Below are 13,587 nucleotides of genomic sequence, written 5' to 3' on the forward strand. Positions count from 1 at the left end.
AGACCACTCTAGCAAATGGCATAGACGTAGCCTTACCTCCAACAGAAAGTGACTTCTCACAGCTGTGGAGGCTGGATATCTGGGATCATGGTACCAGCTGGGTCAGGCTGTGGTGAGAGCTCTCTTTTGGGTCACAGGTCACCAGCTTCTCACTGTGTCCTCACACAGACAGAGCGGAGAGAAGAGAGCTCTCTCATGACTCCGATAGGGCACTTATCTTATTCATGAGTGCTCCACCCTCATATCCACTCTAATTCTAACTGCCTCCTCAAGGCTCACCTCCGAAAACCATCACTGCCAGGGGTGGGGGTAGAGTTTCAACATGAATTTTGGGGGGACAATACATTCGGCCTATGAGAGTGTTATCCTACTATTCTCCCACAAAGAGCTTGGCACACCTTCCAAGTTTCTCTGTTTCATCACCTGCTCAGGTGTTTATATTCAGGAGCATAAGAGAGAGTCTTCAAATCAGGTCTTACCTCGTATTAGGCAGTTTATCAGTACAGTGGTTTTAACAGCTTTAAGGAGGCTCTGCCATCACAGCTATAAATACCAAGAGTCTATTAAGACTGTGTCTGTGTGTGTAAGAAAAGCTCTAGTGATCAAGTTAACCAAATTCTTCCTCAAACTGTGAACACACCTGCCGGAGTGTGACTCAAACTGATTGCCATTTGTCTTCCCTCGCCTGAGATATATGTGTGCGTGTGTGTGTGTGTGTTTAATCGTGTCTGACCCTTTGTGACCTCATGGACGATAGTCCACCAGGCTCCTCTGGATCCTGGCGTGGGGTGCCATTTCCTTCTTCAGGGAAATCTTCCTGACCCAGTATCAAACCTGAATTTCTTGTGTCTCCTGCACTGACAGGCAGATTCTTTACCAGCGTGCCATGGGATGGTTTCAAAAACTTCTCTCTCTGGGCTTAACTGGCTTCCTTAAAACTCACAGTCTCTTACCTATTTCTCTAATACATGCATAAGTTTATCTGAAGAAAAAAAAAAAGGAGCACCCACAACGTATTGGATCTGGAATTATATCACGTCCGTCTCAGAGAATCTTGTTTTGGGTCAGTTAGTTTATATGGTGACTGATCCCATGGGATCACATGTGTTCATGTGTGTGTGTGATGGGAGACAGATGGATGACTATTTGGTTCTGTCATGGTGTGTGAATCTGTACGTCAGTCGGGGCGTAGACTCCTCTGAAAGAATACAGTGATGTCTCTTCTGACCGCTGTCAAGAGAAGAGCAGCCTGATTGGCTGAAACTCACGGGCACCCTTGACCTCACGCTGGAGGGAACGCAGGGCTCCGGCGCAGGAGCACTCTGTCTGAATCAGCCTGATAAATTGGAATGGGCATACCTGAGTTTATTTAAGCCACTTTGTTCAAAATTACAGGAGTCTAAATGGAAATAATTTATTTGGATTCTTGCTTTTAGGGGAAAAAGGCAACGTGTAATAAAAAGAAGAAAAAGGAAGCAGGTAGGGGTGAGGATAAACTCCTAGGGAATCATTTGTAAAAATACAAATGGAAATTAGAAAATATGTGTAAAGTGGGAAACTCTGCGGGGACTCGTATAATCTAAAGGCAGGAACCAAGGCAGGGCGACTCCAAAAGCTTTCTCCCGGAAGGATGTCTGGGAGTAACAGTCTGCCAGGAGGTACAAGGTTTGAAGGGAGGAAATGTGCTTGAGACTAAATACATCCGTTTCTGAGAGAGAGGGACAAACAGTCACAGGCAGGCGGAGTGCACAGGAGACTCCCTCTTCTGATTTGAGTGGATGTGTTGTCTAACAAAACTCCACTGGCACTTTGGCAAGGATTACATTTTTGCACAGAGTTGAGAATTTAATCAGTTTTTTTTTTAATTTTATTTTTTTTTAAAGAATAGTAATACAATATAACATCAAAGCCTTTAGGATGCATTTGCTGTTTGCAGCAAGTGTGCAAATGACAACCAGGGGAACTTGTCATTTCCGACATTCCCCAGACTGGGTTCTGGTTCTATGTCAGTTATGCAGCCAAAGCATCTTCTAGAAGGTGAGAGGGAGGAACAGTTTAATTTTTTCTGGCAAAAGGGTGATGTGCCACCTGACAAGAACATCCCTAAGAGTGTGATGTGTGCTTCTCATATTAAATAGATTGAATGAAAAAAAAAAAATTGAGCATAACCCCAGAGAGCTCTGGGGGTGAACTCCCCATCAGTCAGAAAGAAGGACTAGGAGAGGGCCTTTCCTGGTGTAGAGATAAGTCAGAAGTAGCCAACAGCATCTATCCCTTCCTTCTCACAACCTTCTTCTGTTGCAGTAATAAAAAGACCAAGTAAGCTGTGAACATCTGTGCATGTGTTACTGACAGAGTGAGGCTGGGATGGTACCAAGTAGGAAACACCTTAATTAAGTTCATCGCTAACATGGTAACCACTCTACTGAATTCTTCTTCCATATCCCTGGACTAAATGTCGAGCCAAGCCTGTTGGTTCTTCTGGTTGCCTTCAAGTTCTAAATGAGCAGTATCATGTCTGATCTGAAGCAAGTAAGTTTGGTTGAGAATTTCTCCGCATCCTCAGCTCTGGATCAATTCAGACCCTTGGCCATGTGTGCTGGGCACAGGTAGTAGTGTTGACTCTTTTTAGTCTTGTTTTTCTGTTCTTTCTGCCTTTCTCACTGCTGGTGGCTCCTTCAGGCTTGGTGATGGGAGAGGACAGAGCCGTGCTGACCTCACCACTCAGCGTCCCCGTCGTGGGCAGTGCCCGCCCTGGCTGGGTGCTCATGATTCTTTGCTCAGTCACTACTCCTGCCTACACCCTAGGGCGCTCTTTGACTTGAGATCTCTGACTGTTGGCAGGTGAGTTTTTTAAACAGGTACCTCTCAGGACAGCTGAGATCCACTCCCCATGTGTCCACTTGACGTTGACAGAATTGGCTAGTGTGGAGTACCCCACCCCAGCCCTCTCTTCCCATTGAACCAACACAGGGAGCTCCAGGAAGGCTTTTGTCTGGACTGACGTTTCCAGGGATCAGCAGCCTTCATGCCCAATAGGCTTGAGGAAAAACAGGACAGTGTGTCTAGCTGATCTCACCCTGAACTCTGTTCCGGGCCATTTGTAGAAGCAGAAGACTTCTCTAGATCCACAGTGGTCCTGTGCAGAGGGAGGTGTGGTTACTTCTCCCGACAAAGAGTGCGGATTGTGTGCTGGATGTTCTTAGAGCCCCTTTCATTTCACTTGCGGTGGCAGGGGAGCATCTCCACACCCTCTCATTTATTTGCACCTGGGGAGGGAGGTGGGATTTGCACACACCACTCCAGCAGTTTTTCCAGAGAAATCCCCCTCCCTGTCATGTTTAGTCAGCCCCTTTACCTCCTTAGTGTGAAGGATGATAGACAGAGAGCTTGAGAAGATCAGATGGAGGTGGTGAGGTCAGAATAATGAGAATTCTGCAAGGCCAAGTTACGAGTGATAGCGTGGCCAATGAAGAGTTAAAGCTGAGAAAAGCCATGGCTTAGGAAAAGGACCATGAGTTCTGTAAGGGAAGAGAGTTACTGGAGTTTTTCAGCCTGCACCTTGTCACAATCCCTTGTACAATTTTTTAAAGACTGGTATAACAATAAGTAGGATACAGACAGAAGAGTTTCAGGTGACTGATGTGCAGCCAGAGTGAAAGCCATGGCACAGAACCAGGAGATGCATGCGGGGGGGACCCTGTCTGTCTTGTTTGCAAAAGCCTCCCCGGGGTATTGAACAATGTGTGACCAGTGATGGACATTCAATAAATATTGACTGAATTAGAGTAACTGTCTTTGTGGCTGGAGGCTTGAGGCATGGATATCAATTATCAGACTATCCCAGCGTTAAAGGGCCAAGTGTTGAAAACTTCAACACACCATTGGGGAGTGATCGGACAGTGACTGAAGAATCCGAATATTTTCAGTCTTCCAATACTTATTCAAGGAAAGTTGGGAGGGAAGTTCACTGTTAAAGTAGATCACAAAGCAGAAATAGCTGAGACAATATGGAAATGTTTTGTTTTAAAGATAATTAGAAGCATGTGATTAAAATATAAGTTAGGTTAAGTCAGATTTAGCATTGAAGAACATATATATATATATATGTGTGTGTGTATATATATAAGTCCTTAAAGCCAGATTTGTTTAAGTCATTAAAGAATAAGTCTAAAGGATAAAGGACAAAAAAGTAGGAAAAGATCTGCTTCTATTTAGTCATCTGTATTCACTGAACATTTTGCTATTTTTGTTCAGTCGCTAAGTTACATCCAAGTCTGCGACCCCACGGACTGTAGCACGCCAGGCTTCCCTGTCCTTCACTGTTTCCTGGAGTCCTCAGGTCCATGTCCTCCACTGAGTCTGTTGCCATCCATCTCATCCTCTGCCACCCTCTTCTCCTTTTGCCTTCAGTCTTTCAGTTCGGTTCAGTCACTCAATTATGTCCAACTCTTTGCGACCCCATGAACCGCAGCACACCAGGCCTTCCTGTCCATCACCAACTCCCGAAGTCCACCCAAACCCGTGTCCATTGAGTCAGTGATGCCATCCAACCATCTCATCCTCTGTCATCACCTTCTCCTCCTGCCCTCGATCTTTCCCAGCATCAGGGCCTTTTCAAATGAGTCAGCTCTTCGCATCAGGTGGCCAAAGTATTGGAGTTTCAGCTTCAACATCAGACAATGAACACCCAGGACTGATCTTTACTGAGCATCAAATCATGCATAACACTCTCTAAATACAGTGGCTAACTTAATCCTCATAATAAACTTGAAGCAAGGACTAATATCATCCCTGTTGTTCAGACAGCAGTGTGAGTAGTTTGATCCATGACACTGGGTTCCTCTTGGCAGGAAGAAGGGAGCCAGGAAACTAGAAGAAGAATGGCGAGATGGTAGCGGGGGGTGGGGGGTGGCATTAGAGAACAACTCAGATTATGCTCCAGGGGATCTAGAAGGAATCAGTAATGAGATGACTCATGTTCAAGGAAGCATCGAGGGGATGAAGAATAAAAGAAGACCTGCTGTGTCAAAGAGATCACTCAGAAGAGCGACCTTAAGAATTCTCAGGGAGGAGGCGGGCTTTTAGAAAGTTTGCTGGGTTAATCATTGCAGAGGAACTGGGAGGTGGGAAGGTGTTAACCAAAAGCCATAGACAAGATCAAGGGACATTTCTTAAGTTCTTGAAAAATATGTTTGAAATTCTCAGGAATGGAGTCGACAGAGGAGAAAAGATTTAAAATGCTAAAGGGCAAAAAGTTGAAGGGGTTGCTCTTAGAAGGGATGGTGGGGGATGGAGTTCTAAGCCCTGGGGGAAACATGGAGAAAATGTGTGAAAAGTCTTCTAATAGTTTTAAAAAGAGTCCAATGGTTCAAACAAGACTAATGTCAAGGAAAATCTATGCCAAATGCAGTTTATGACAGAAAGGGAACCATACTTCAACCACTGGGCTCAACGTAAGCAGTGCCCACGTGTGAATGTCAATAGTCTGAGCCTCATGTGAGAGCATTTCAGATCTTGCTGTGTTACATCAACAGATAATTGGTCTATTTAAGTTCAGTAGAAGCTCTATTGGGCTTCCTAGGTGGTACTCATGGTTAAGAACCTGCCTGCCAATGCAGGAGACATAAGAGACACAGGTTCGAGCCCTGAGTTTCCCGTGGACAGAGGCGCCTGGCGGGCTGCAGTCCATAGGGTCGCGGAGAGCCGGACACAGCTGAAGTGGCTTAGCACAGCACCACACAAAAGTTGTCTTAGTCATCCTCCACTTAACCAACTCACCAAATCACTGAAGCTCTGCATTTCCGCAGAAAGTATCTAGTGACTAATGTCCATGCTTCTTGAATGTCCTGGGCTAGGAGGCTACCCTTGAGAGAGGCTTCCCATTTCAACGCCTGCATGTTGATTGGAATATTTTCCAAGGGTCAGTTAAGAATTTCTCAAGTCTGTTTATGTCAAATGTGCTTGATACTGCAAGTGTGCAATTTAGTTAACTAGTATATAGCAGAAATATGCATGTGAAAATAATTCTTTCTACTAAAGGCAGTTTTGAAAAGTATAAGATTGTTGGGACTATGGATTCTTTGCATACCAAGTGAGGATACCAGAGTTAGGCAGATGGAAATCAAAATATCAGTGTTCTAACTGATAAAACAGATTGAAATATGTAATTTAGTATTGATACTACAACATACTTGGTAATGAATCATTCCAGAATTCCACAGCCATACTTGTGCCATCATAGGTAGCCTTGGGCTTTCCCACAGAGGTGAAAAATTCATCTTTGAGGAAAAACAGAAACGTATCTATCATGAAGACAGGTTGGGTTCATGAGAAAGAAATTACAGTTGTCCCCTGGTATCCTCAGGGATTGGCTCCAGGAACCCCCAACTGTACCAAAATCCAAGGATGCTCAAGCCCTATATAAAAAATTATGTAGGATTTGTATATCAACTATGTCCATCCTCTTGTATACTTTGAATCATCTCTAGATTACTTAGAATATCTGTGTGTGTGTGTATGTTAGTCACTCAATCATGTCCAACTCTTTGCGACCCCATGGACTGTGGCCTGCCCAGCTCCTCTGTCTATGGGATTCTTCAGGCAAGGATACTGGAGCCAGTTGCCATTTTCTTCTCCAGGGAGGGGATCTTCTTGACCCAGGAATCAAACCTGGTTCTCCTGCACTGCAAGCAGATTCTTTCCTTTCTGAGCCACGAGGGAAGCCCTAATTCAGTCTAAATGCTTTGAAAATAGTTGTCAGTCCATGGCCAATTCAAGTTTCGCTCTTTGGAACTTTCTGGATTTTTTTAAAAATATTTTTTATACATGATTGATCAAATTCATATATGTGGATCCCACATATACAGAGGGTCAGCTGTGTCTGGTCTGAGCAAATTTAGCTGCTTCTCCTGAACTCAACCAACAGATGCCTTTTCTCTTTCTTTAGAGAGTGGGGACAGTGATCAGTCAGGTTTACTATCTGATTTTATTCCAGATGGAAATAAGGCAAGGGGAGTGGAGCCCCTTCCTAGCAAATTTTAATCATGCATTCAGACAAACACAATTACTGTACATTAAGTAGAAGGAAGACAGCTATCAAATATGTAGGGACAATCATCATAATCAGGATGAAATTTATACTCTGTATTTCTAATTCAACTTTAAGGAATCTTAACTAGATATTCTAGGTGATGTACTGTGGATGTGTTTCTGCAAAAGTCTATTCAGTGAACCCCACTTAAAGAAAAGTCCTTGACTCTATGAAACATTGACACATAAATGCATAATAAAGTGTTTTGAGTTGCAAAACAATGTTAAGGCATGAATCACTTCTGTGATTAATCCCCTTTTTGGTGTTTTAAAGTTAAACAAAGCCCTGGATCTAACCAAGCAAGAGGGCTTTTCTTGTCAACCTCAGTGATCAAAACTTAGCACAAAACTTCTCAAGTGTTTCGTTGCATTCCTAAAAAAACTCAGCGTGGTTGTTGGTAGACCACCTTGAACTATAAGGGAAACGTATTGTTACATGATCAACTCTGGATTCATTTCATCTTTTAAAACTGCTGGGATGTCTTCTTTCCCAGGTACTCAGATTAAAAATGAGAAGTAGTAAAGCAGGCTTGATCTTGAGTTATCCACAGTTTGGTGTTTATATGCGGAAGTTTTATTTGGTAAATCACTATGCTAGTGTATTAGTCCAAGTCTTAAGAGAACCAGATGCCCAGATCGGCTAACACAGCAGTGGCTTGATTAGGGGAGATAGATGTGAGAATGGATAGGGAGAGAGTCGGAGAGTTCTCTGAATGTAATGTGAAGTCTGAATCTGAGTGAAGGAGAGAGAGGGGAGAGGGTGTCTGGTCCTGCGGTCTACAGAAGGCTCAGTGGGACTGCCCAGAGTTCGCAGTCAAAGGCCCCCATCACAGGGGGCTGAGCTCCATCCCTAACTCCAGTTGGAAGTGTGCCTTTGGAGCGAACACTGATAGACTTCAGAGCTCAGTGTGGGCCTTGGACACACACAGTCCTTGTAGTTGGAGATCTGAGAGGTGCCTCCTCATGGCCGCTGCAAGAGGGTTCTGAACTTCAAAGTCTCCATTATTCACACTCACTGTGGAAAATTAGAAAACAAGCAAATGATGCATTTTGACTTCTTCCTCCCCTTTAATTCATTCTCTTACCATCTTAGCATTATCTTCCCAGAAGCAGCACTGCTCATAGTTCTGATCCCATTGCCTTTAGCAAAAGTAACTCTTTGATGTGACTGCAGTCCTTGATAAGACTCTCCCCAGCCTCCCCACCCCCAGAAAAGTGGTGGCCATGGCTAGTTCCCTGAGCATGCTGCTCTTCCCTCTGCACACGGCTCCCTTATCACTGAACTTTCAAGGATTAAATAAGTGTCACCTCCTCTAAGCAGTCTTCTGTTTTTCCTTCCCGCTGTTTAATCTGTTTAATCAGATACCATCCCAAGGATTCTGGTTTCACACTGTTGTTGTTTAGCCCCTAAGGGTGTGTCCACCTCTTTGTGACCCATGGACTGTAGCCTGCCAGGCTTCTCTGTCCATGGGGTTTTCCAGGCAAGAATACTGGAGTGGGTTGCCGTTTCATTCTCCAGGGGATCTTCCCGACCCAGTGATCAAACCCACATCTCCTTCACGGGCAGAAGCCACTGGGAAAGCCCTCAGTTTCAGGCTGTAGGTGTCCCTAAGATGGGCTTCTCTGCTGAACTGGTTTCCCCCACCTACAGGAGTGAGCTCCTGAAGAGTAGAGATTTTTATCAGAAACTCCAGTGAGGCTAAATGACTGGTGGTCACTAAACAAAGGGATGACTGCCCGATGGCACGCTCCTTACCAGCCTCAGCAAACAAGACTTTGTCCAATGAAACATAGGAGGAATGCATCATTAGTGATGGTGGTTATGATTTCCATTTTGTCTCTGAAACAGATTACTCTGATTATTGTAGGTCGCAGTAGTGGTGGGATGTTTCTAAGGAAAAGCAATGCTAACACACCCCTCTATGCTTTTTTCTATGAAGTACTTTATTGTAACACCTAGGGGCTTCCTAGGTGGCACAGAGATAAAGAATCTATCTGCCAATATTGTAAAGCAATTATTCTCCAGTTAAAAACAAAACAAAAAAAAAGAATCCACCTGCCAACACAGGATATGTGGATTCAGTCCCTGGGTGGGGAAGATCCCCTGGAGAAGGAAATGGCAACCCACTCCAGTATTCTTGCCTGGAGAATTCCATGGACAAGAGGAGCCGGGTAGGCAAAAGTTCGTGGGGTTGCAAAGAGTCAGACACGACTGAGCAGAATCCAAATCCTTGCAATATCCCTTTGATGGCTAAGTCTTTCTTCTCCGAGATGCTGAGTCCTGGCTAAGAGACGCTGGGTCTAAGCTCGTCTCTGGCAGTGGTGGTGACTGCCGTGGGGCTGGGGAGGAGGCTGAGACCTGGGCACCTAGATGAGTGCCCAGACCCCACTGCTGCCAGAGGCAGAGCCTGCACTGGAATCACAGTCTGTCCGTCCCTGGTGTCTTCCTGCTCTGGTTTTCAAGTCAAATTTCTCCATGCCCTGGATGTCCCACACGCTATGAAAACACAGCTCTGCTTAGAGGATATCCACAAAGAGTCTGTGCTGTGTTGATCAAGATTGTTACCTATCAAGGGATTTTCAAATACTTAAAAAAAAAAAAATAGAGCATTTTGTTTTTATTTTTTTAATCAATTTGGTAAGTGTATTTTATGTAACTGCTCTATTCAGCTGTCTGGGGTCCTGCTGTGTGCATGCTAAGTAGCCTCAGTTGTGTCTGACTCGCTTTTTGCCTCTACAACCCTATGCCTTGTGGCCCGCCAGGCTCCTCTGTCCATGGGATTCTCCAGGCAAGAATACTGGAGCCAGTTGCCATTTCCTTCCCCAGAGGACCTTCCCGACCCAGGGGTTGGACCTGTGTCTCTCACATCTCCTGTGTTGGCAAGCAGGATCTTTACCACTAGTGCCCCCTGGGAAGCCCCTGAAAGTGAAAGTGAAGTTGCTCAGTTGTGTCCGACTCTTTGCGATCCCATGGACTGTAGCCCCCCAGGCGCCTCGGTCCATGGGATTTTCCAGGCATGAATACCGGAGTGGGTTGCCATTTCCTTCTCCAGGGCATCTTCCTGACCCAGGGATCGAAGCCGGGTCTCCCGCGTTATAGGCAGACACTTTACTATCTAAGCTACCAGGGAAGCCCCTGGGAAGCCCCTACTCCCAGCCAAATAAAATAAAATAGATTATAGCCAGTTATATTCTTCTGTGTTTTAAAAAAAAACTATATTTGATTCTTTGGAACATTACTACATGGATAATTGTAGCATGAATGTATTCAATAGTCAAAGTTATCTTTGGAGGAATATCCCAAATATCATTTTTTTGAGTGAATTTAATTTATTCATTCTATTACTTTCTTGCTTAACAAGGATGATTTAAAGTCAATAGTAGTTTCATTTTAAAACCTGTGAACTCTCAAATCTTCTAATTTAATTATGAAATTGAAAGAGATGTCAAATCATTTTGAGTTTACATTTGTATAAAGTAAATAAGGTGCACATGGCTTAGGGAATGAATGGTGTATTTCTCAAGTATTTCCAATTAACTTCATTCCAGCATTTTAATTCTTTACTCTCAAATCGTGCCATCATTAATATCATATTTCCAGGATAATCATATTTGTTAGAGCATGTATATTTTCTCCACCCCTGCTCCTAAAGCAAGAAGAGCCAGGCTGTTTTGCTGTAAACTTTTATTGGCAGGAGTTCATAATTCAGCTATAAAATTTCATGCTGGGCTGCAATTCAGTGCATAAGCCCCATGTCTTGAAGAGCTTCTGTTACTACAAAAATAATTGTAAAATTCCATTTTTTTCTTTTTTTAGGTAGGCCAGAAAAATGGTACAGTAAGGAAATATTATCCTTTCAAAACTGTGTTTCTTTGCTGGATAAAATTATCTACGAGGTACTTGGCTCTTGCCCCTCACCCATCAAATAATGATTAGATGATCGCAACAGAAAATTTATACCTATAACAGGTGCAGCTTGCTCCCCGGTACTCAGAGTGCAAGAGATGTCACCTTTATTTTTCTAAGTCAGATTACATCTACTGTGAGGCTGCTGTCATTGAGGTTGACAAGAAGTCCAATATTGGTCAATTCGGGGTGCCCTCTCCTGCACTCTGGGGCTTACAGAGTCCCGAAGAGGAGCAAAAGGCACAGACTAGGTACATAGGAGCCTTTTGATATTTGCCCAGGAAGCTAGTTTTATTAGCAGAATTGCACCACCCATGCCGAGATCAGCAATGAGAACTTGGACAAGACTCCCAAGTTCACAGTATAGTCAGTCCTCCCTTGATATCCTCAGGAGACTGGCTTTAGGGCCCACATGGACACCAAAATCCTCAGATGGTCAAGGGCCTCATATAGAAAGGTGTGGTGTTTTCACATAACCTGGGCAAATCCTCCCATACAAATTCACTCATCTCTAGTTTACTTACAATATGTAATATAGTGTCAATCCTTGTAAATACAATGTAAGTGCTATGTATTAATATGTAGTTGCTGGGGAGTGGTAAGTTCAGAGTTTGCATTTTGGAACCTTCTAGAATTAATTTTTTTTTTTTAATCCACCTTTGGTTGAAACCTGCAGATACACAACAGGGGACGTACTGTGTTGACTATACTTGCAGGATCAACCCCACCTGTGGTCTTGGTGTCAGAAGTGTAGGTTCAAGAACAGGAGTGGTTCTCTGACCCTCAAGGTCCCGAACACGCATGCACCCATGTCTCACTCACTCTTCACTCCTACACTCTGGTTTCTCCTTTAGCCGGTTTCCAGTCTGTTAGGGATCAGTGACACCTCGGCAGATGTGTATTTTTGGAATCCACACATTCACTGTAGAATTCTCCTCTGACTCTGAACCACAAAACCAATGTATATTTTTACTTTGTCACTGTATTGGATAAGAAGAGGGAATGAAATACAAGGGTGAAAGAAGATGGTTTCTTACGTATTTGACTGCAGAAAAACTAACAATAACAAAACCAACTACATGTTTTGTTTTCGCAAAATCACCCCACCGTATAGTAAGCTTTTATTCAAATATTCTCAGCACTGAATGAAGGGTTCCTAAGATGTGGATTGTGGTTTTAAATTTACAACTAACCAGCCTTCATCTTTGGGTGTGTGACTGAAACCCTAATCCCATTCTATTCACATATAATATGAGAGATATGAATTAGTATTCTACAAAATTTCTTCCTGGCTTAGAAATCTCATAATTTATAAAATGATTAAAATATAGCCTAATTATTTCTGAATTGTTTTATATATTGTATTATTTCATAGCTAGAGATTGTTGATCACCATACAAAAATTAGAATGTGTGTAATCCATAGTATTTGTTATCTTTATGATAATCTCGGGGCCATTCCTCATAACAAAACTAAATCAACTAAATGATAGAATGATAATGGGATTTTGTAAGATCTTTGGAGATATGAGTAATTGATAGGATATATTATTGTTTTGAAGACAGACCTTTTGTTTTGATAAAATTCCATCATTCAGGTTACTGCATTGCCATGTCAAAAATATATGAGCCCCTCTGAGAAACATATGAATGTCAGCAATGCCTTATTTCTGAAGCTTTTTCTTATAACTTCACAGTCTTCCATAGATCTGTATGTCTATGACATATGTGTTAATTTAGCAAGCCCTTGTCTCTTTAGGATTGGTGCACATATCTGCAAGTGAAACCATTTACACCAAGGCCAGGTTCACATACATGATTTGGAGTTTAAAGCCATAGATAATTTCTCCTACCTAATTATCCAGGGCACCTTCCAAAAATATATCAACTTCAAAAAAAAAAAAAAAAAGATAAAGAGATAAAGAAAAAGAGAAGAATCTAGAAGTCTGAGCTACCTCTCAGAAACTGATACCAGATATGGCAGATATTAATTAACCTTAATTTATCAGACTGAATCCTCAAACTTCTAGCCCAAGCTTAATGATGAATGATATCAGGCCACTCCAAGCAGAACTGGAAGCAGAGCTGCTATTAACAGACCCCTCCTAACACATCTTTAAACAGGGAAAGTGCTGAAATGGGGTTTCAAGTGGGTGGAGGTCCCTCTGAGAAGGAGGAGTCAGTTATAAATAGTAGACGATCTTGATTGGTTCCTTCATTCAGTTCTTCACTATAACTGTCTCTCTCCATGTAACATTTCTATCTTCTCTCTATAAATATGCCCTTGTCTGGTAGGTACCCAGGACTCGGGATGCTGTGGACAATCACAGATGTCCTCCACATCTCACCACCCCTTCCTTCCCCTTCCCTGTATCTCCCTAGACAAACTTGATGGGTTCCCTTGCTCTCTGGTTTATGTTGGGCTTAACCATTGAGGCACACATTTAGGAGATGAGAAAGTGCAAGCCTTCTCTAGAGGTCACACCTTGCCCTCCTGAGAGCCCGCTGCTTCCTTGTGCCTTTAGAAATAGGGAGTGCACGTGCTAAGTCGCTTCAGACACGTCCAACTCTTTGAGGCCCCATGAACTG

The sequence above is a fragment of the Cervus elaphus genome, chromosome 32 (genome assembly GCF_910594005.1).
Source record: "Cervus elaphus chromosome 32, mCerEla1.1, whole genome shotgun sequence".
Taxonomy (NCBI): Eukaryota; Metazoa; Chordata; class Mammalia; order Artiodactyla; family Cervidae; genus Cervus; species Cervus elaphus.